The sequence below is a fragment of the Bombina bombina genome, chromosome 12, assembly GCF_027579735.1.
Source record: "Bombina bombina isolate aBomBom1 chromosome 12, aBomBom1.pri, whole genome shotgun sequence".
Classification (NCBI taxonomy): domain Eukaryota; kingdom Metazoa; phylum Chordata; class Amphibia; order Anura; family Bombinatoridae; genus Bombina; species Bombina bombina.
In genome coordinates this window covers 18,112,929-18,135,801 of record NC_069510.1, presented here as the reverse complement: position 1 = coordinate 18,135,801, position 22,873 = coordinate 18,112,929, and the positions used below count along the sequence as shown (strand labels likewise).

General features: G+C 37.9%; 1 long non-coding RNA gene and 4 other non-coding genes across 5 annotated transcripts; all 5 read left to right on the top strand.

Moving 5' to 3' along the window:
* The first annotated feature begins 211 nt into the window (after window positions 1–211).
* LOC128643144 (uncharacterized) lies at window positions 212–9,448 on the top strand. The gene is made up of 6 exons (XR_008399777.1): window positions 212–241; window positions 2,807–2,848; window positions 3,835–3,873; window positions 4,516–4,554; window positions 7,363–7,404; window positions 8,349–9,448. It is a non-coding gene; the product is annotated as an uncharacterized LOC128643144 (long non-coding RNA).
* Window positions 2,877–3,009, top strand: LOC128643289 (small nucleolar RNA SNORA17). The gene has a single exon (XR_008399806.1). It is a non-coding gene; the product is annotated as a small nucleolar RNA SNORA17 (small nucleolar RNA).
* Window positions 3,902–4,034, top strand: LOC128643291 (small nucleolar RNA SNORA17). Its single transcript, XR_008399808.1, has one exon. It is a non-coding gene; the product is annotated as a small nucleolar RNA SNORA17 (small nucleolar RNA).
* LOC128643290 (small nucleolar RNA SNORA17) lies at window positions 4,583–4,714 on the top strand. The gene has a single exon (XR_008399807.1). It is a non-coding gene; the product is annotated as a small nucleolar RNA SNORA17 (small nucleolar RNA).
* On the top strand, window positions 7,432–7,563 carry LOC128643292 (small nucleolar RNA SNORA17). Its single transcript, XR_008399809.1, has one exon. It is a non-coding gene; the product is annotated as a small nucleolar RNA SNORA17 (small nucleolar RNA).
* Window positions 9,449–22,873: the final 13,425 nt, after the last annotated feature.

Below are 22,873 nucleotides of genomic sequence, written 5' to 3'. Positions count from 1 at the left end.
TTATTAAGTGAATACACTAATTAATACGCCAATTACTTACAGTATATTACTAAAGTTGTGTCTCACTATATTATAACTGCGTGGTTTAGCGCCACCTGGCGGAAAGCTTTGCTAATGTGCGCGTCAGGGAAGGATGTTTGACCCTTGCCGCTTACCGTAGAGAGCTATTTAAAAGGCCCTGGCTGACACGTGTTTCCCCTTTCTCTGCAGAGTGTGACCTTGCGAGGAACATGGCGCTGAGGTGAGGCTTAGTGAGTGGTTTTGTCTCAAGCTGACTTGTTAAACCGGGAGGGGGTATAAATAAATAATTATACGGGGTGGTTGAATCTAGTACCGTTGTGCGTCACTATGCCTGGCTATATGTGCATTTATATGTGTGTATAGTGTTCCAGGAAGCTTTAGTGCCCCCTCACATGGCTACAGGAGACCCTTGTGGTTTAGGATCGTTTTCAGCCATCTGACAGTTCTATTGAAGCTCTTTGCAGCATGAGTATTGACACCACCTTATTTAAACACACATTAAAAAATGAAATCTCTGCCTTTATATTTAGTCATATACTGTTACATTCCCTAAATTCTTAATCTGTGTTAGGATTTTATTTAACTGCCTCCATTGGTTTTAGCAGCTGTGCATGAACATTTCCTTTATTTTAACAGCCTTTGTTTTTATGTGAATTTAAAAGAACCCCACCATTTTCTTTCATGATTTGAATAGAACATACGGTAGTTTTAAACAACTTTCCAATTTACTATCAAATGTTTCATTCTTGTGTTATCCTTTGAAGGAGCAGTATTGCACTACTGGCAGCTAGATGTACACGTCTAGTTAGCCAATCACAAGAGAAAAGCGTGCAGGCACCAATCAGCAGCTAGCTCCCACTAGTGTAGGATATGTGCATATTCTTATTCAACAAGGGATATAGAGAACAAAGCACATTTGAAAATAGAAGTGAATTTAAAGGGATTCTAAACCCACGTTTTTTTATTTCATGGTTCAAATAGAGCATGCAATTTTATGCAACTTTCACATTTATTTCTATAGATGTTTATTTGTTCTCTTAATATCTTTAATTGAAAAAGCAAGCAGCCCATTTTTGGTTTAACATCCTGGTTAGCACTTGCTGATGGCTACACCAATTGGCAAGTGCTATCCAGGTGCTAAACCAAAAATTGGCCGGCTCCTAAGCTTTTAATTCCTGCTTTTCAAATAAAGATAAGAGAACAAAGAGAAATTAGTAAGAGTAAATTAGAAAGTTGCTTAAAATTGCTGCTGTATCTGAAACATTAGAGAAAATTTGTGTTATGTCCCTTAAGTGTCTTAAAAGGACATGATCAGTGTTCCCTCTAACAACAGTTTTGTGAGCAGCCCAGCAGTGAAACAGTTAATTAGAGCAATTAGCAAACACTACACAATGCAGACTGCAAGGTGTAGTTCCCTTATTAACGGTTTCACTGCTGGGTTGCTCAAAAAACTGGCCTTAAAGGGAACACTGGACATGATCTATTTGAATCATGCAATTATAATTATGACTTTCCTATCCCCTTAATATTCATGTGTAATCTCTACTTCATATGCCTAATTGAACACTTAATTAAATTGAATTGAAAACCATGCATAGTTGAACACTTTACTATAACTTAGTAAGGTAGTTAAGACTGCTCAGTGAATCATCCCCTTGTCAACTTTCATTTAGTGTTCTTAAGTTGTAGTCTGCATTTTCAACCCTTGTTGCACTAAACTTGTTTCAGCTGCAGAGTATAACGTGTTATTGTTCCTTTATGCTTATTTTTGTATATGAAATAGCACCCATCCATGAGAATGGGTTGAGGTTACAGGGAAATCAGATTATCACTTTCTATGCACATAAATTCTTCCTTGTCAGTATACCAAAGCCTAATTAGAAAAAGCAATTGTAAAGCAATAATCTCTCCTACCTGACACAAACATTTGCAGGCAAAAACAGCCATTTCAAATCCCAAATAAAGATAAAGGATTGATGTATAAACAAGTGAATACATCCCAGCAGGTAAAATGGATAATTGGGAACAAATTAGAGGTTAGAACATTTGAGGACACTGTCCCTTTTAAACAGACTTATTCATATCTCTACAGGGTTATGTAAGGTAAACTTTAAATAAAACTACTAACAGAATGGTGTTATATGCATGCAATAGTGCAGCAATGACATACTACTTGCCTAACGTCTGCATAGTCTGCTCTAGAGCAGCAGTGCACTATGTAGTATTGCTCCTGATCCTACCTGGGTATGCTTTTCAAAGGATTTCAAGAGAAAGTAAATTGGGGAAGTTTAACACTCTCTGAACTGTGATATTTTAATTTTGACTTTCATATCAGATAATGCAAAGCTTCTGTGCCCCCCCCCGGTCACATTGTAACTCCTTCATGCCCACAGCCTTGGTTCCCTTGCAGCATTAATCCGTTAGTAAGTCTACTACTTCTGCCCTGAAATATCCCTTAGTTGTTTGCCTTGTTAGAACTTCAGAAATGATTAACTTGTTTAACCCTGTGCTTGCCTTCCGTTTTTCACGTCATTACAAATCAGGGTGAAAAGTTAACAAATATGTAACAGGAAAAGCTGTTAAAGTAAGAGTGCAATAGTAATGCTCTGGTACAATGAACTCCTGTAAATGTAGCTTTAGAACTGAACATGACTGGTGCTCAGTAGCTATGGCCATAGGCTAATAAGGGTGTAATACAAATGAGTGCAAACCAATATGTATCACATTGGCACTTTTTTCTTAAGTGATGGTTATTTCTAACTAATCATTGTGCTTATTTCCATAGGTCAGACTCGGACTGGAAGGTTTCATGATTTCTTGTGTTTAGGTATGACTTTTTTTTTTTTTTTATCCCACTTGCCCCTAGAGGCGTTACAGATGTGGCTGCGGTGTCACTTCTGTGTCATTAGGTGGCAGAGAGCAATCTGGCTGCGTCTACGCTCGGTGCTCTGTACAGTGGGCACTCAGAATGATTACCAGCCAGACAGCGTATTTACTTCTGTACAGTTGTAGCTAAATCCTATTAGTATGTGCAGCCTTCAATTGCCTCATGTGAATTGCTTCTTACAGGTACAGTAAAGTCAAAATCAAACTTTCATGATTCAGATAGCTTGCAATTTTAAGCAACTTATTTACTCCTGTTAATTTTTCTTCCTTCTCTTTATTTGAAAAGCAGTAATGTATTAAGTCGGCCCATTTTTGGTTCAGTGCCCTGGGTTGCACTTGCTTATTGGTGTCTAAATGTAGCCAGCAAGTGCTAGCCAGGGTGCTGAACTAAAAGTGGGCTGGCACCTTAGCTTACATTCCTACTTTTTCAAATAAAGATTCCAAGAGAACACAAAATTGATAATAGGAGTAAATTAGAAAGTTGCTTAAAATTGGATGCTGTATCTTAATCATGTAAGAATTTTGGGTTTACTATCCCTTTAAACATAAAGGTATACTAACATTTGTTTCAGATAACTGCACAGTAAAACATGGGAATTTTAAAATTTGAAAGTTTTTTTTTTTTGTAATGCCACCACCTGTTCTCAAGAACACAAGACATTCAGATGGGCAGTGCTTGCATGGAAAGCTTCTTATGTCTACACAGTCCCATACTTGGGTACTGACATTTTTATATGGGTGGTGGTTTCACTGAGCCAAAAATAATTTTCAGTTGAAAGAATAAACTCTAAGCAGATTATTGTTGCAACTGATAAGTTACTGAATACCATTGTAAATGTGCTTCCCCTAAAACATATTTGTTAGTTGGTGCCTTACACTCAGTGTTCAAAGTATTCTCACTTGTTGTATGTATTCTTTCTGTTATAGGGCGCAGCAATGAAGACTCCTCAAGCAGAGCTTTTAAAGGTACAGTGGGCTTTGTATTTTGTCTGCTTTTGCCCCTAGAGGCGTTACAGATGTGGCTGCGGTGTCACTTCTGTGTCATTAGGTGGCAGAGAGCAATCTGGCTGCGTCTACGCTCGGTGCTCTGTATAGTGGGCACTCAGAATGATTACCAGCCTGACAGCGTATTTACTTCTGTACAGTTGTAGCTAAATCCTAGTTATTAGCACGTGCAGCTTTCACTTACCGCTTGTGAAATGCCTTAATCATAAAGGGATACTGTAACATTTTATTCCAATGGCTTCACAGTATAAACATATGGAAATATTACAATTTAAAATGTTTTTTATTTTATTGCCAGCACCTGTTGTCTAGCACATGACATTCAGACAGGTGTAGGTTGCAGACAGAGCAGACAATCTTATCTCTACACAGTCCCATACTTGGGTAATGACATTTTTATATGGGTGGTGGTTTCAATGAGCAAAAATAATTTTCAATTGCAAGAATAAACCCAAAGCATATTAAATGGACTGTAAAACTGATATACAAATCACTGAAGACTATTGTACATGTGCTTCCCCCTAAACATATTCATGTTGGTTGGTGCTTTACACTTGGCGTTCAAAGTATTCTCACTTGTTGTATTTACTCTTTCTGTTATAGGGCGCAGCAATGACTACTCCTCAAGCAGAGCATTTAAAGGTACAGTGGGCTTTGTATTTTGTCTGCTTTTGCCCCTAGAGGCGTTACAGACGTGGCTGCGGTGTCACTTCTGTGTCATTAGGTGGCAGAGAGCGATTGGCTGCGTCTACGCTCGGTGCTCTGTACAGTGGGCACTCAGAATGATTACCAGCCAGACAACCTGTATTATATTACATAGCTGTTGTCAATCTGTTTTTTACTGTTGGCTTTGACAAGGGATGCAGTGCACCTTGAGATGTTTATAGTTTGCAATAAGCACTTTATATGAACTTTCCTTATTAGGCAGCTAAAGCCAACACTCTGCACACAAATTAATTTGCACTCAGGGTGTGCAGTTGTAAATACAATCGTACAACATGGCAAAGCATTCAAATATGCAAAAAATGTTTGTTTTGTGCCGTCTATGTTTGTATATTTGGCTGCTGTGCCATTTTCTACTATTGTAATTTAAATGAAGCATTTTTTTTTACAATTGCACCTTAAAGGGACAGTCAACCCAAAAACAGTTAGTTATACATATAAACTTTCCTTCGATCATCATTTACCAATGTAGCCCAGTTTTCAAATATATTGTTTGCCTGTAAAATTACTTGCTGTTTGCGCTGCAGACGTTTCAAAATGTCCGTTAAGCCCCTCCTCTTTTCCGTCTGACATCAGCATGTTCTTGTGATCCGTATCATTTTTCTATCCTCCTCGTAACCGGCTTTTGTGCATGCGCAATGCGCCTATTGTATTCCTGTGTTAAAACGTTCCCCTTCAATACAATAGGTGCATGCGCAAATGCCGGTTACGTGGAGGATAGAAAAATGACAGATCACAAGAACATGCTGATTTCACGGATGAAAAAAGGGAGGGGCTTAACGGACATTTTGTAACGGCTGCGGTGCAAACAGTAAGTGATTTTACTGGCAAACACAATATATTTGAAAACTGGGCAACATTGGTAAATGATTGGAGGAAAGTTTATATGTATAACTTAAAGTAATTTGCACTTAAAGGGACAGTCGACCCAAAAACCGTTGTGTGCAGAGTGCAACACAATGTACTTTAGGCCAGTGTGTACCGCACCATTTTGCCATCCAGGTGGCATTATGAAATGGCTGGGTAGGGGCAGTGTAATTTACAGTAAAACATCTAATTTATAAATGACTTAAAGGGACACAATCCACATTTTTAATTCACACAGAATACAATTGGAGGGGAAAATGAAATGTACTACTTCTGGTATTTTTATTGGCGATATCTAGGTAGTGTGCACATGACTGGAAACACTTTGTCACCTAAGTTCTTGCAAATGTATAACGGTCGAACAGCTGCCAGATATTGCTCAAGTCACGTGCACAATCCTTAATGATGTGCCCATAAAGGGGATAGTCTGGACAAAATTAAACTCATGGTTCAGATTTTAAAGTTTAAAATTGCGCCCTATTTACTTTTATGATCAAATTTGCTTTGTTCTCAGTACTTGTTGAAAGCTAAACATTGGTAGGCTCATATGTTAATTTCTAAGCCCTTGAAAGTTGCCTCTTAGTGCATTTTGATATTTTGTCATATAGATAACATTGTGCTCAGTCCAGTAGTTATTTAAGAGTCAGCATTGATTGGCTTAAACAGTGTTTCCCAAACGTGGACTTCAGTACCCCAACATGCCAGGTTTTTCATTATAGATAAACTAGGGCACAGGTGAAATAATCAGCTGATGGATCAGAGCAGGTTAGTAACCATGGTATTACTGATCAGCTGATGACTTTACATGTGCACTAGTTCAGCTATAATGAAAACCTGGCTTGTTAATGGGTACGTGAGGACCATGTTTGACAGACATGCATTTAGCCCAGAGTTTCCAAACTGAAATAAGGGGGCAGTCTGTATAGGCTTAGATACAAGGTAACCATAGAGGTAATAAGTGTTAACCGTATTGGTTATGCAAAACTGCCAGAATTGTTGGCATTTAAAAAGATAGATAATCCCTTTTATTACCCGTTCCCTGTCCCTTTTAAATGTCCTAGGGCTAACACTACTAAGACTGACTAGCCTTGCCTATAGATTAAAGCTGCTCCTAATAAGGCAATAAGTGGCTTGTGTTTGGCTGTTGAGAAAAAAAATCACAGCAAACAAGATCATTTCTCTATTTTTTTGCTTTGCTGATCTAAGGAAGACTTTTTTTTTCTATTCCTTTAAAACTGTAGGCTTTAAATATAAATGGTGACATCTATCAATTGTCCACAACCTGTTAATGGTTTTATATAAAGCATTTATGGGGGAAAGATTAGTTAGTAGCGTTATCCCTAGGACATTTAAAGGGACAGTCTACTTCCAAATGTATTGTTTAAAAAGATACATAATCCCTTTATTACCCACACCCTAGTTCTGCATTACCAAAATGGTAATATAATTTTTACTTCTTACCTTGCATCTAAACATCTGCCGACTACCCCCTTATTTCAGTTCTTTTGACTGACTTTCATTTTAGCCATTCAGTGTTGACTCATAAATAACTCCACTGGAGTGAGCACAATGCTATCTATTGCACATGTGAACTAGCGCTGTCTAACTTAAAAAAAAAAACTGTCAAAATGCATGGATTTCTTCTTCAGGGGCTTAGAAATTAGCATATGAGCCTACCTAGGTTTGTATTTCAACAGAGAAAGCACATTTGATAAGTTGTTTAAAATGACATGCCCTATCTGAATCATGAGTTTAATTTTGACTAGAATGTCTCTAACACACTATCATAAACCTTTAGATGTTCACTTACTAGTTCAAGTGAAAATACTGTGCACTAAATGTATCTTTTCCTCCTTATAGGGCTCAAACAATGACGCCTCATCAGCCAGTGCAATCTTTCAGGTATATATATTTATATTTTTGTAAACTGATGCCCCTAGAGGCGTTACAGATGTGACTGCAGTGTCACTTCTGTGTCATTAGGTGGCAGAGAGCGATTGGCTGTGTCTACGCTCGGTGCTCTGTACAGTGGGCGCTCAGAATGATTACCAGCCTGACAATCGCGTTTACTGTGCTAAACTGACAGACTTATGACAGAATAAAATACTAATGTGTCACAAATTGGCTAAACCTTAATTCAGGAATACTATGAAATAACTTCCCAACCTAATGTTTAATGTAGATATAGGGACTAAAATTCTTTAATGTGTTGCACTTAAAGGGACATGAAACACAGAATTTGTCTTTCATGAATCAGAGCTTTCCATTTTAAACAAACTAAATTCTATTTGTTTCATTCTCTTGATATCCTTGAAGGAGTAGCAATGTGCACTACTGCGAGCTAGCTGAATCAGGTGAACCAATAAGGTGTCTGTAATCGGTAGTGCATTGCTGCTCCTGTCTACTTAGGTATGCTTTTCAACAAAGGTTAAGAGAACGAAGCAAATTAGATTTGTCCATTGGAAAGCTGTTAGAATTTTATTCTCTAACTGAATTGTTTAATATGTTTTTGTTATTGCATTCCTGGTCTGAGAATGGTTTGTGGCATCACCATTCCTAAAGCATTGAGTTAAACCTATGGACAAATATGCATTTCCTGCTAAAAATCTAGACAGCTTGAATCTCTTTAAAAATGTATTACTTCAATGGATTAAAGTCGCATTAAACTCCATGCATAAAGGTGTATGTAGCCTATGATATAATCCAATGACTGTTTTGAGAAATTGCATTGAGTAACCTCTGCATTAAATAAAATATCCACTATGCTATCGGGTATTGCAGTCTAAATGCTATTGTAAAGCTTATCAGAATCCAATGAGTAATTAGTTGTGTTTGTTTGTTTTTAGGTGATGTAGACACAGGTTTGTATGCTGCAATGGAATAGATGCTGCTTTACTCGCCATTTCTTGGTGCCAGATGAGACCAGTACCCTTGCTTGTTATAGTTCAATTAATTAACAAAATGTAGCAAACTTTAAAGGGATATTCCAGGCAAAATTTAAATGCAGATATATGAATTAAAGTGAAGTCAATTTTGATGTATTAGTGCCCGGTTTTTAGTAATCCTTTTAAAAACAAGGGCACTTTAATTCATCATAATTAACATTTCCCTTCAAAAACTTAACTTTTCATTCTGGCAGCCGCTTCAGCGATTCCCACCGCTGTCGGAAGCCTCTGCAGATGTCAGAAATTACGAATCCGGCTTCCTCTAATTACAGCTTTCCCCCCGGGGGATTCTTGGCCTGATTCATATCCGTGATTGGAAGAAGCCGGATTCGTCATTTTGGACCCGCAAAGACATCTTACGGAGGAAGTCCTGGAGCGCGGCTGCCAGGATTAAAAGGTAAGATTTTGAATGAGTGAAATGTCAATTTTGATGAATTAAAGTGCCCTTGTTTTTCATGGGATTATTAAAAACCGGGCACTAATTCATCAAAATTGACCTTCACTTTAACTTTTGGTAGAAGCATTTTTGTCAATACGTGTATATTGCACATATGCTTCTGTATCACCTCTTTAGTGTTTGCATATTTCTTTGCACGTGCATGTGACGCATAGCTAGGTGTTCTGTGTACCAGCATTATAGATACTGCAGCTGCTCAAAGCGCCAGTGTGGCTTGTATTTCAGCAATAAATTCAGTTATTACAAGATGGAGCAAGTGCTATGTTTTAAATGCTGGTGCACTGTGCATATTTAAATACACATTTGAAATGGCAAAAATGCTTCTAATAAAAGCTTCAGCTATAAAAATTTTACCAAATTGCTTTTATTCAAAACTGAAATGCATCCATGCGGATTCCAATTTTGCCTGGTATGTCCCTTTAACCCTTGTGACAAATTCATTGCTGTAAAGTGCCAGTTTGTATGTAATTCCCCTTCAAGTTGAGAATGTTGAAACTTAAGTCTCGTTAATAAAGAAACAGGATTTTTTTAATTCTCATTTAAAGGGACACTAAAGACGGATTTTATTTACCTCCCTTTAATCATAGGTGCTGCCATTTTGGAACCTAGGTTACACTGCAGGTATATGAAGGAGTTACTGCACACGTGCAAACGGTCAGCACTGGAATGTAGTGACAGCTAGATTCAACATGGCAGCACCAGTTACTTAACCTTAAAGGGACAAAAAACAATTTGTGCTTTTCTTGATTCAGAGAGCATGCGGTTTTAAGCAACTTTCTTACTTATTTATTCTTTGTTCTCTTGCTATAATTTGAATAAGCATAGGAGCCGGCCTGTTTGGTTCAGCGCCTGGTGGCTACATTTAGGGACCAATCAGCAGGCGCTACCCAATCTGCAAGCTATTCAGGTGCTGAACCCAAACTGGCCGCTCCTAAGCTTACATTCCTACTTTTAATAAAGATAGCAAGATGACAAAGAAATTTATAATAGGAGTAAATTAGAAGGTTGCTTATATTTTCTGCTCTATCTGAATCATGAGAGGAATTTTGGGTTTCATGATAGAACATACAACGTTCCAATTTACTTATTAAATTAGCTTCATTCTCTTACCCTTTAAGGCACTGCAATACTGAGAGCTAGCTGAACACCTCTATTAGCCAATCACAAGACAAATGTGTCCAGGCACCTATCAGCAGCTAGCTCCCACTAGTGTAGGATGTGTATTTTTCAACAAGGGATACCAAGAAAACTGCACTTTTTTTTTTTAAAAAAAAGCCTGTAATTAAGAAACTTAAAATTCACTTCTATCTGACTCATGCAAGTTTAATTTTTGCCTTTCCTATCCTTTTGAGAGAAGGCAAACATGGACTTGATTCAGAGCCCACTTAAACAACTTTGCAATTAACTAAATTTTACTTTTTTTCTTTGTATCCTTTTAAGAGCATACCTAGATAGGTTTAAGGAGCTTGCAGGTCTTGCACTAAGTGACAGCAATGTTTGTAAGTTATACATTTAGTGCTAGAGGCAGCAATGTTTGCAACAGTTACAAATAGTGTTGCAAATACTACTTCTATGACTGCATAGTGCACACTAAGCCTGTCTGGGTATGATCTGCAACAAAGGATGCTAAAGGAACAAAGTAAATATGAAAGAATATTCTAATTGTGTGGTCTTAATCAGTTCATTGTCTACTTCCTTGTCTTAAATATGGACAGTTAAGCCTTAAAGGGACACAGAACCCAATTTTTTTTCTTTCGTGATTCAGAGCAGCAATTTTCTAATTTACTCCTATTTTTCTTCATTCTCTTGCTATCTTTGAGACATCTAATTTTTTTTTAGTTCACAACTCTGGCCAAAACTTTTTTATTGGTGGCTGAATGTATCCACCAATCAGCAAAGACAACCCAGGTTGTTCACCAAAAATGGGCTGGCATCTAAACTTACATTTTATCTTTCAAATAAAGATACCAAGAGAATGAAGAAAATTTGATTAGGGATGCACCGAAATGAAAATTCTAGACCGAAACTGAAAATTCAGGATGCCTTTGGCCGAAAACACACACACCTGCATGGGGTTAAGCATTAAGGCATGGTACTGAGAGGAATGCAAGAGATTGGGCTACAATCCACAAGCACTGGTAAAACAATTTCAGTTCTCCTGTCAGTGTGCAAACGGCCCCTACATATTGCATATAATTCATTCTTATCTGGCTGCCTGTCTGGCGGTGACTTTTTCTAGAAAAGCAGCTTGCTGTGCAGTACTCAGGACAAGGTGACAACTGCTTGTATTGAAACCACGCTGCAGCCCGCTCTGTTTACACAGTAGTCGGTAATCTTGCCGTCAGGTGACTTCTATGACGCTTGCCTGTAGAACCATAATAGTTACTTGTAACGGATCCTCCTGTCAGTGAGTGCGTGAAAGGATCATGCGTATATTTACCCTTATCTGGCTCCCTGTCTGTGACTATTAGAAAAAGCAGCTCATTGAGTCCTGCTTGATAAGTTGCTTTTCAAATAGTCACGGTTAGACAGGGAGCCAGATAAGGGTAAATATGCGCATGATCCTTTCACGCACTCACTGACAGGACGATCCGTTACAAGTAATTATATGGCTCTACAGGCAAGTTTCATAAAACTCACCTGACACGGCAAGTTCCCTCTCTCTCTGCTGCTCTGCTTCAAGTTAGCGAACAGCCCACAGAGCCGCGCCCCCTCTACCCGCGAGGCATTCTGGGGCCTGTAGTTCAGTTTATTATGGCCTGGAAATAACCCAGCCTCACGGGGCTAAATTTAGATGCGGCTTCTAACTACTTATTGCGGTCAGTGAGGCACGGGGGAGGACACTTTGGGGGATACAAATCTGGCTGCCAGGGATTGATTTTGTGGTGCATAGGGGTTAATTTAATTTCACATAAGAGCATGCAATCTTTGGCCGGTTTTCCCCTTTTTCTGCCGAAATGGGATAGGCCCATTTTTGGCCAAAAATTTTGGCAGCTGATATTTCCGTGCATCCCTATTCTAAATAGGAGTAAATTTAGAAAGTTGCTTAAAATTTCATGCTCTGAATCACGAAAGAAAAAATTAGGGTTCAGTGTCCCTTTAATGGCGCCGTAACATCAATAGAGGTTGCATTCATGAAACATTCAGATGGTATCTGCTACAAGCCATATAATTTGTATGTAGGAGGGGCACCTATCCCATTAAAGGACAAATAAATACAGTAGATTTGTATGATAGGAAACTGAATCTACTCATTTGCAGTTCAGGCTATGTGCTATTGCCACTCCTCCTGTCATGTGACAGCAATCAGCCAATTACTAATGCATATATGTATATTCTGTGAATGCTTGCTCTTGATCAGGAGGAGGCGGTGACTCAAGGGTAAATAGAACGACTGCGCATTTTAATTGAATTAAATTGGAAAGTTGTTTTTTTTTTTTTGTTTTTTAATTGCTGCTCTATCTGTATAATCGGTTTACTTTTGATCTGAATGTCCCTTTAAGTCAGTTACTCAACTCCAATCCTTGGGACCCTTAACAGGCCAGAGTTAAATTATATCTTAAAGCAGTGTTTGTTCTCACCCTTTATGATTAGTTCACCTGTGCTCTAGTTAAGTGATGGTTACTTGGTTCCCTAATAGGAAGTCTCTGCATTGTAACGTTTGTACATAAATAAAATGAAACTGTATATTGGAAAATCTGAGATGTCAAAGCAAAGTTGTACAATTCAAAAATAAAGATTATTTTGCAAATGGTGTTTTGTCTTCATTGCTAATCAGGAGCCTAACTCAAAGGAATAGCCAGAAATCTCATCATGCACAAGGTAATCTGGAGTTACATGGGGGGGGGGGGGGTTAAAAACAAAACAAGTGAGACCACTTTGTGTTCTGGTTTACTGTTTAATTTGATCATGTTGGGAAACAACTGTCATCCAAGACTGAGCAGATCATGTAGATTTCTAAAATGTTTGACTATTTTGGAAGTCTGAACCTCATAAGATGCTACATCAATGATGGCAGATGTTTTGTAACTACATTTCCCATGATGCTAAAGTAGACCACTGGTTTTCAAACCTGGCAGACCCTCCCTAAAAGGCCACATTTTGAGAATATCTGAACTGGAGCACAGGTGAAATCTGCTGATAATAATAAACATGGTTATTTTACCTGTTCAGGAAACCTGACCGGTTGGGGATTAACTTGTATGGTGTCCTGTGGACAAGTTTGGAAACTAGTGAACTAGACTAGAGTGCCTAAGCATCATGGGAAATGTTCAAAATCATCTGGGGTGGCCAAAGTCAGCCATCACTGTACTAGATTAAACCCTTAAGGACCAGTGATGTACCCTGTGTGGGTCTTTCTATGGGGTTTGTTACCAATAGCGCAGCCAGCAGCACAATTGTGCCATTTCCTATGCCCAAAGAGGGGAGTGGTACAATAGTGCGGTCCTGCCTCTTGCGGTTGCATTCGTGATATTATAAACATGGAAATATTTAAAGGGACAGTCAACCATAGAATTGTTTTTGTTTTAAAAGATAGATAATCCCTTTATTACCCATTCCCCAGTTTTGCATAACCAACACAGTTATATTAATGTACTTTTTACCTCTGTGATTACCTTGTATCTAGGAACCTTCTTCCAGCCCCCTGATCACATGACTGACTGTTTATGGTCTATTGTCTTAAATTTAGCATTGTTTTGTGCTAGATCTTAACCTCTTAAGGACATATGACGGAATTTTTAAGTCATAAAACAATTGAGCAAACTGAAAGGGTTAAATAACCCCCTGTGCCTGAACAGTGTTATCTATATGGCCCACATGTACTTTCTGTCTCTTTGTGTTGAAAAGAGATTTAAAAAGCCTGTGATAAGAGGCAGCCCTCAAAGGCTTAGAAATTAGGATATGAGCCTACCTAGGTTTGCTTTTTTTCTCTTGGTATTCTTAGTTTAAACTAAATTTGATGATAAAAGTAAATTGGAAAGTCAATTAAAATTAAGTCCTATCTGAATAATGAAAGATTAATTTATACTTTAATGTCCCTTTAACCACCAGCACTTAGTGTAATACTAGGATATTATTTTGCTTAACACTACCCATAGTTTCCAGCACTTTGTTTACATAACACTTGTGCTTAGGTTATTCATTTTTCTATTTATTTGTATAATTCCACAAAATTCTGTAGTGATAGGGGTATACAATGACAAGGATTTGTGATAAAATACAAAACTAAACAAATCTAGTACAGGAGGAAGAGGGCCCTGCTCTGGAGAGCTTAGACTACATGTTTAGGGTGCAGAGGCATAAGGTTGGGGTAGCAGCAGTAAGCCAGGCAGTTCATGTATTAGTTTGGCTAGAATGAGAAATGGTGGTTTTCAAGGAGCGTATACAAGGTTGGAGACAGTCTTATGGAGCAGGGTAGAATTCCAGAGGACAGGAGCAGCACGTGCAAAGTCCTGGAGTGGGATGTAAAGACAACAAGAGTAGATGTAGGTGAGAGGTTGATCCAAGAGGATGGGAAATGTTTGGAGATTAGAGAGGAAATGTAGTTGGGAGATAAACTGAGTGCTTTGTAAGTTAGTTAATATTTTAAATTTGTATTCTGGAGTGTATGGGGAGTCAGTGTAGAGACTGGAAGAGTGGAGCAACTGATTTAGATCAGCGATTAAGGTGGACAAGTCTAGCGGAAGAATTATTAATAGATTGGAGGGAGGAGAGGCAGTTTAGCAGATTGCAATAATCAATGCGTGACATAAGTGAATTAGTATTTTTGTAAGGAAGGAACACATTCTGGGAATGCTGTGTAGGTGTGCACGGCATGATTTGGTAAGTGCTTGTATATGTGGGTTGAATGTGAGTTCTGAGTCACAGCGGGCTTGTGTTGAGACATCTTTCAAGGGAGTATGTATAGAGAGAAAAACAAGACTCAAGACAGAGCCTTGCGGTAATCCAACTGAGAGGCAAAGGAGCATGACGTTAAAGGAAACAAAAACGAGCAGTTTGCGATGAGGTACACGAAGAGAGGTGTCATGGATGCCAAATGAATCAGAATTTAAGGAGAGTATGGTCAACGGTGTCAAAAGCAGCGGACAGGTCAAGAAGAACTAGTAGTAGCCTTTTGCTTTAGCGGATAACAAGTAATTTGTTACTTTACACCGGTTTCTGTCGAATGTATAGGGTGTAAACCAGGTAAAGAGTTGTGAGAAAATGAGCTAACTGATTATAGACCAGTCGTTCCAATAATTTTGAAACAAAGGGAAGTAATGAGAGCGGTTGATAGAAGGGGTGGAGGGGGGTCAAGGGCTTTATAGGATTGGTATGGTTGACCCATGCTTGAATGTGTCAGGAAATGTGCCAGCTGTGAGAGATTGGTTAAAGAGATGAGTTGGGGTTAGTGAAGCAGAGAGAGGGGGAAGGAATAGGAACAAGTGGGCAGGTTGTGAGATGAGCCGAAGATAGGAGTATGGAGACATCCTTCTCTGTTACAAGAGAGAAGTAGCGTAGTTTTATTAATAGAAGGGGTGGTGCTGGGGATGAGTGGTGTGAGGTGTAGATATCTTGTCTAATGGTGTCAATTTTATTTTTGAAGTGATCAGAAATAAAGGGACATGAAACCCAAAAATTTTTCTCATTACTTTGTTTCCATAATACTTGTACTTAGCGTATTCATTTGCATAACATTACCCTTAATCCCCAGCCCTATTGGCATAACACTTGTGCTTAGCTCATTCATTTGCATAACTCTACCCATAGTTCCCAGCACTTTGTTTGCATAACACTGGTGCTTATTCATTAGCATAACACTACCCATAGTTCCCAGCAATCATTTGCATAACACTTGTGCTTAGCTTATTCATTAGCATAACACTACCCATAGTTCCCAGCAATCATTTGCATAACACTTGTGCTTAGCTTATTCATTAGCATAACACTACCCATAGTTCCCAGCAATCATTTGCATAACACTTGTGCTTAGCTTATTCATTTGCATAACAATACCCATAGTTCCCAGCAGTCATTTGCTTAACACTTGTGCTTAGCTTATTCTTTTGCATAACACTTATGCTTAGCTTATTCATTTGCATAACTATCTATAGTTCCCAGCAGTCATTTGCGTAATACTTGTGCATAGCTTATTCATTTGCATAACATTACGTATAGTTCCCAGCACTTTGTTTGCATAACACTTGTGCTTAGCTTATTCATTTGCATAACAATATCTATAGTTCCCAGCACTTTGGATAATACTTGTGCATAGCCTATTAATTTGCATAACAATACCCATAATTCCCAGCACTTTGTTTGCATAACACTACCCATAGTTCCCAGCAGTCATTTGCATAATACTTGTGCATAGCCTATTCATTTGCATAACACTACCCATAGTTCCCAGCACTTTGTTTGCATAACACTTGTGCTTAATCATTTGCATAGCACTACCCATAGTTTGAAGCACATTGTTTGCATAACACTTGTGCTTAGCTTATTCATTTGCATAACACTACCCATAGTTCCCAGCACTTTGGATAATACTTGTGCATAGCCTATTAATTTGCATAACAATACCCATAGTTCCCAGCACTTTGTTTGCATAACACTTGTGCTTATTCATTTGCATAACACTACCCATAGTTCCCAGCAGTCATTTGCATAATACTTGTGCATAGCCTATTAATTTGCATAACCATACCCATAGTTCCCAGCACTTTGTTTGCATAACACTTGTGCTTAATCATTTGTATAACACTACCCATAGTTCCCAGCAGTCATTTGCATAACACTTGTGCTTAGCTTATTCTTTTGCATAACACTTGTGCTTAGCTTATTCTTTTGTATAACAATATCTATAATTCCCAGCAGTCATTTGCGTAATACTTGTGCATAGCTTATTCATTTGCATAACAATACCCATAGTTCCCAGCAGTCATTTGCATAACACTTGTGCTTAGCTTATTCTTTTGCATAACACTTGTGCTTAGCTTATTCATTTGCATAACATTACGTATAGTTCCCAGCACTTTGTTTGCATAACACTTGTGCTTAGCTTATTCATTTGCATAACAATACCCATAGTTCACAGCAGTCATTTGCATAACACTTGTGCTTAGCTTATTCTTTTGCATAACACTTGTGCTTAGCTTATTCATTTGCATAACAATACCCATAGTTCCCAGCAGTCATTTGCATAATACTTGTGCATAGCTTATTCATTTGCATAACATTACGTATAGTTCCCAGCACTTTGTTTGCATAACACTTGTGCTTAGCTTATTCTTTTGCATAACACTTGTGCTTAGCTTATTCATTTGCATAACAATATCTATAGTTCCCAGCAGTCATTTGCATAATACTTGTGCTTAGCTTATTCATTTGCATAACAATACCCAAAGTTCCCAGCAGTCATTTGCATAACACTGCCCATAGTTTGTAGCACTTTGTTTGCATAACATTTGTGCTTAGCTTATTCATTTGCATAACACTACCCATAGTTCCCAGCAGTCATTTGCATATTACTTGTGCTTAGCTTAATCATTTGCATAACACTACCCATAGTTCCCAGCAGTCATTTGCATAATACTTGTGCTTAGCTTAATCATTTGCATAACACTACCCAAAGTTCCCAGCAGTCATTTGCATAACACTTGTGCTTAGCTTATTCATTTGCATAACACTACCCATAGTTCCCAGCAGTTTGCATAATACTTGTGCTTAGCTTATTCATTTGCATAACACTACCCATAGATCCCAGCACTTTGCATAATACTTGTGCATAGCCTATTAATTTGCATAACACTACCCATAGTTCCCAGCACTTTGTTTGCATAACTCTTGTGCTTATTCATTAGCATAACACTACCCATAGTTCCCAGCAGTCATTTGCATAATACTTGTGCTTAGCTTATTCATTTGCATAACACTACCCATAGTTTGCAGCACTTTGTTTGAATAGCACTTGTGCTTATTCATTTGCATAACACTACCCATAGTTCCCAGCAGTCATTTGCATAATACTTGTGCTTAGCTTATTCATTTGCATAACACTACCCATAGTTTGCAGCACTTTGTTTGAATAACACTTGTGCTTAGCTTATTCATTTGCATAACACTAGCACCTTGTTTGCATAACACTTGTGCTTAGCTTATTCTTTTGCATAACACTTGTGCTTAGCTTATTCATTTGCATAACAATATCTATAGATCCCAGCAGTCATTTGCGTAATACTTGTGCTTAGCTTATTCATTTGCATAACAATACCCATAGTTCCCAGCAGTCATTTGCATAACACAGCAGTCATTTGCATAACACAGCAGTCATTTGCATAACACTACCCATAGTTTGTAGCACTTTGTTAGCTTATTCTTTTGCATAACACTTGTGCTTAGCTTATTCATTTGCATAACACTACCCATAGTTCCCAGCAGTCATTTGCATAATACTTGTGCTTAGCTTATTCATTTGCATAACACTACCCATAGTTCCCAGCAGTCATTTGCATATTACTTGTGCTTAGCTTATTCATTTGCATAACACTACCCATAGTTCCCAGCAGTCATTTGCATATTACTTGTGCTTAGCTTAATCATTTGCATAACACTACCCATAGTTCCCAGCAGTCATTTGCATAATACTTGTGCTTAGCTTAATCATTTGCATAACACTACCCAAAGTTCCCAGCAGTCATTTGCATAACACTTGTGCTTAGCTTATTCATTTGCATAACACTACCCATAGTTCCCAGCAGTTTGCATAATACTTGTGCTTAGCTTATTCATTTGCATAACACTACCCATAGATCCCAGCACTTTGCATAATACTTGTGCATAGCCTATTAATTTGCATAACACTACCCATAGTTCCCAGCACTTTGTTTGCATAACTCTTGTGCTTATTCATTAGCATAACACTACCCATAGTTCCCAGCAGTCATTTGCATAATACTTGTGCTTAGCTTATTCATTTGCATAACACTACCCATAGTTTGCAGCACTTTGTTTGAATAACACTTGTGCTTATTCATTTGCATAACACTACCCATAGTTCCCAGCAGTCATTTGCATAATACTTGTGCTTAGCTTATTCATTTGCATAACACTACCCATAGTTTGCAGCACTTTGTTTGCATAACACTTGTGCTTAGCTTATTCTTTTGCATAACACTTGTGCTTAGCTTATTCATTTGCATAACAATATCTATAGATCCCAGCAGTCATTTGCGTAATACTTGTGCTTAGCTTATTCATTTGCATAACAATACCCATAGTTCCCAGCAGTCATTTGCATAACACAGCAGTCATTTGCATAACACTACCCATAGTTTGTAGCACTTTGTTAGCTTATTCTTTTGCATAACACTTGTGCTTAGCTTATTCATTTGCATAACACTACCCATAGTTCCCAGCAGTCATTTGCATAATACTTGTGCTTAGCTTATTCATTTGCATAACACTGCCCATAGTTTGCAGCACATTGTTTGCATAACACTTGTGCTTAGCTTATTAATTTGCATAACACTACCCATAGTTCTCAGCACTTTGGATAATACTTGTGCTTAGCGTATTCATTTGCATAACACTACCCATAGTTCCCAGCACTTTGGATAATACTTGTGCTTAGCGTATTCATTTGCATAACAATACCCATAGTTCCCAGCACTTTGTTTGCATAACACTTGTGCTTATTCATTTGCATAACAGTACCCATAGTTCCCAGCAGTCATTTGCATAATACTTGTGCATAGCCTATTAATTTGCATAACAATACCCATAGTTCCCAGCACTTTGTTTGCATAACACTTGTGCATATTCATTTGCATAACACTACCCATAGTTCCCAGCAGTCATTTGCATAACACTTGTGCTTAGCTTATTAATTTGCATAACACTACCCATAGTTCCCAGCAGTCATTTGCATAACACTTGTGCTTAGCTTATTAATTTGCATAACACTACCCATAGTTCCCAGCACTTTGGATAATACTTGTGCTTAGCGTATTCATTTGCATAACACTACCCATAGTTCCCAGCACTTTGGATAATACTTGTGCTTAGCTTATTCATTTGCATAACACTACCCATAGTTTGCAGCACTTTGTTTGAATAACACTTGTGCTTAGCTTATTCTTTTGCATAACACTACCCATAGTTCCCAGCAGTCATTTGCATAACACTTGTGCTTAGCTTATTCATTTGCATAACACTAGCACTTTGTTTGCATAACACTTGTGCTTAGCTTATTCTTTTGCATAACACTTGTGCTTAGCTTATTCATTTGCATAACAATATCTATAGATCCCAGCAGTCATTTGCGTAATACTTGTGCTTAGCTTATTCATTTGCATAACAATACCCATAGTTCCCAGCAGTCATTTGCATAACACAGCAGTCATTTGCATAACACTACCCATAGTTTGTAGCACTTTGTTTGCATAACACTTGTGCTTAACTTAATCATTTGCATAACACTGCCCATAGTTTGTAGCACTTTGTTTGCATAACACTTGTGCTTAACTTAATCATTTGCATAACACTGCCCATAGTTTGTAGCACTTTGTTTGCATAACACTTGTGCTTAACTTAATCATTTGCATAACACTACCCATAGTTCCCAGCAGTCATTTGCATAATACTTGTGCTTAGCTTATTCATTTGCATAACACTGCCCATAGTTTGTAGCACTTTGTTTGCATAACACTTGTGCTTAACTTAATCATTTGCATAACACTACCCATAGTTCCCTGCACTCTGGATAATACTTGTGCTTAGCCTATTAATTTACATAACACTACCCATAGTTCCCTGCACTTTGTTTGCATAACACTTGTGCTTATTCATTAGCATAGCACTACCCATAGTTCCCAGCAGTCATTTGCATAATACTTGTGCTAAGCTTATTCATTTGCATAACACTACCCATAGTTTGCAGCACTTTGTTTGAATAACACTTGTGCTTAGCTTATTCTTTTGAATAACACTTGTGCTTAGCTTATTCATTTGCATAACAATATCTATAGTTCCCAGCAGTCATTTGCGTAATACTTGTGCATAGCTTATTCATTTGCATAACATTACGTATAGTTCCCAGCACTTTGTTTGCATAACACTTGTGCTTAGCTTATTCATTTGCATAACAATACCCATAGTTCCCAGCAGTCATTTGCATAACACTTGTGCTTAGCTTATTCTTTTGCATAACACTTGTGCTTAGCTTATTCATTTGCATAACAATATCTATAGTTCCCAGCAGTCATTTGCGTAATACTTGTGCTTAGCTTATTCATTTGCATAACAATACCCATAGTTCCCAGCACTTTGGATAATACTTGTGCTTAGCGTATTAATTTGCATAACACTACCCATAGCTCCCAGCAGTCATTTGCATAATACTTGTGCATAGCCTATTAATTTGCATAACACTACCCATAGTTCCCAGCAGTCATTTGCATAATACTTGTGCTTAGCTTATTCTTTTGCATAACACTTGTGCTTAGCTTATTCATTTGCATAACAATATCTATAGTTCCCAGCAGTCATTTGCGTAATACTTGTGCTTAGCTTATTCATTTGCATAACACTACCCATAGTTCCCAGCACTTTGGATAATACTTGTGCTTAGCGTATTCATTTGCATAACACTACCCATAGATCCCAGCACTTTGGATTATACTTGTGCATAGCCTATTAATTTGCATAACAATACCCATAGTTCCCAGCACTTTGTTTGCATAACACTTGTGCTTATTCATTTGCATAACAGTACCCATAGTTCCCAGCAGTCATTTGCATAATACTTGTGCATAGCCTATTAATTTGCATAACAATGCCCATAGTTCCCAGCACTTTGTTTGCATAACACTTGTGCTTAGCTTATTCATTTGCATAACACTACCCATAGTTCCCAGCACTTTGCTTGCATAACACTTGTGCTTATTCATTTGCATAACACTACCCATAGTTCCCAGCAGGCATTTGCATAATACTTGTGCTTAGCTTATTCATTTGCATAATACTACCCATAGTTCCCAGCAGTCATTTGCATAACACTTGTGCTTAGCTTATTCCTTTGCATAACACTAGCACTTTGTTTGCATAACACTTGTGCTTAGCTTATTCATTTGCATAACAATATCTATAGATCCCAGCAGTCATTTGCGTAATACTTGTGCTTAGCTTATTCATTTGCATAACAATACCCATAGTTCCCAGCAGTCATTTGCATAACACTTGTGCTTGGCTTATTATTTTGCATAACAATATCTATAGTTCCCAGCAGTCATTTGCGTAATACTTGTGCATAGCTTATTCATTTGCATAACAATATCTATAGTTCCCAGCAGTCATTTGCGTAATACTTGTGCATAGCTTATTCATTTGCATAACATTACGTATAGTTCCCAGCACTTTGTTTGCATAACACTTGTGCTTAGCTTATTCATTTGCATAACAATACCCATAGTTCCCAGCAGTCATTTGCATAACACTTGTGCTTAGCTTATTCTTTTGCATAACACTTGTGCTTAGCTTATTCATTTGCATAACAATATCTATAGTTCCCAGCAGTCATTTGCGTAATCCTTGTGCTTAGCTTATTCATTTGCATAACAATACCCATAGTTCCCAGCAGTCATTTGCATAACACTTGTGCTTAGCTTATTCATTTGCATAACACTACCCATAGTTTGCAGCACTTTGTTTGCATAACACTTGTGCATAGCTTATTCATTTGCATAACACTACCCATAGTTCCCAGCACTTTGGATAATACTTGTGCTTAGCGTATTAATTTGCATAACACTACCCATAGTTCCCAGCACTTTGGATAATACTTGTGCTTAGCGTATTCATTTGCATAACACTACCCATAGTTCCCAGCACTTTGGATAATACTTGTGCATAGCCTATTAATTTGCATAACAATACCCATAGTTCTCAGCACTTTGTTTGCATAACACTTGTGCTTATTCATTTGCATAAC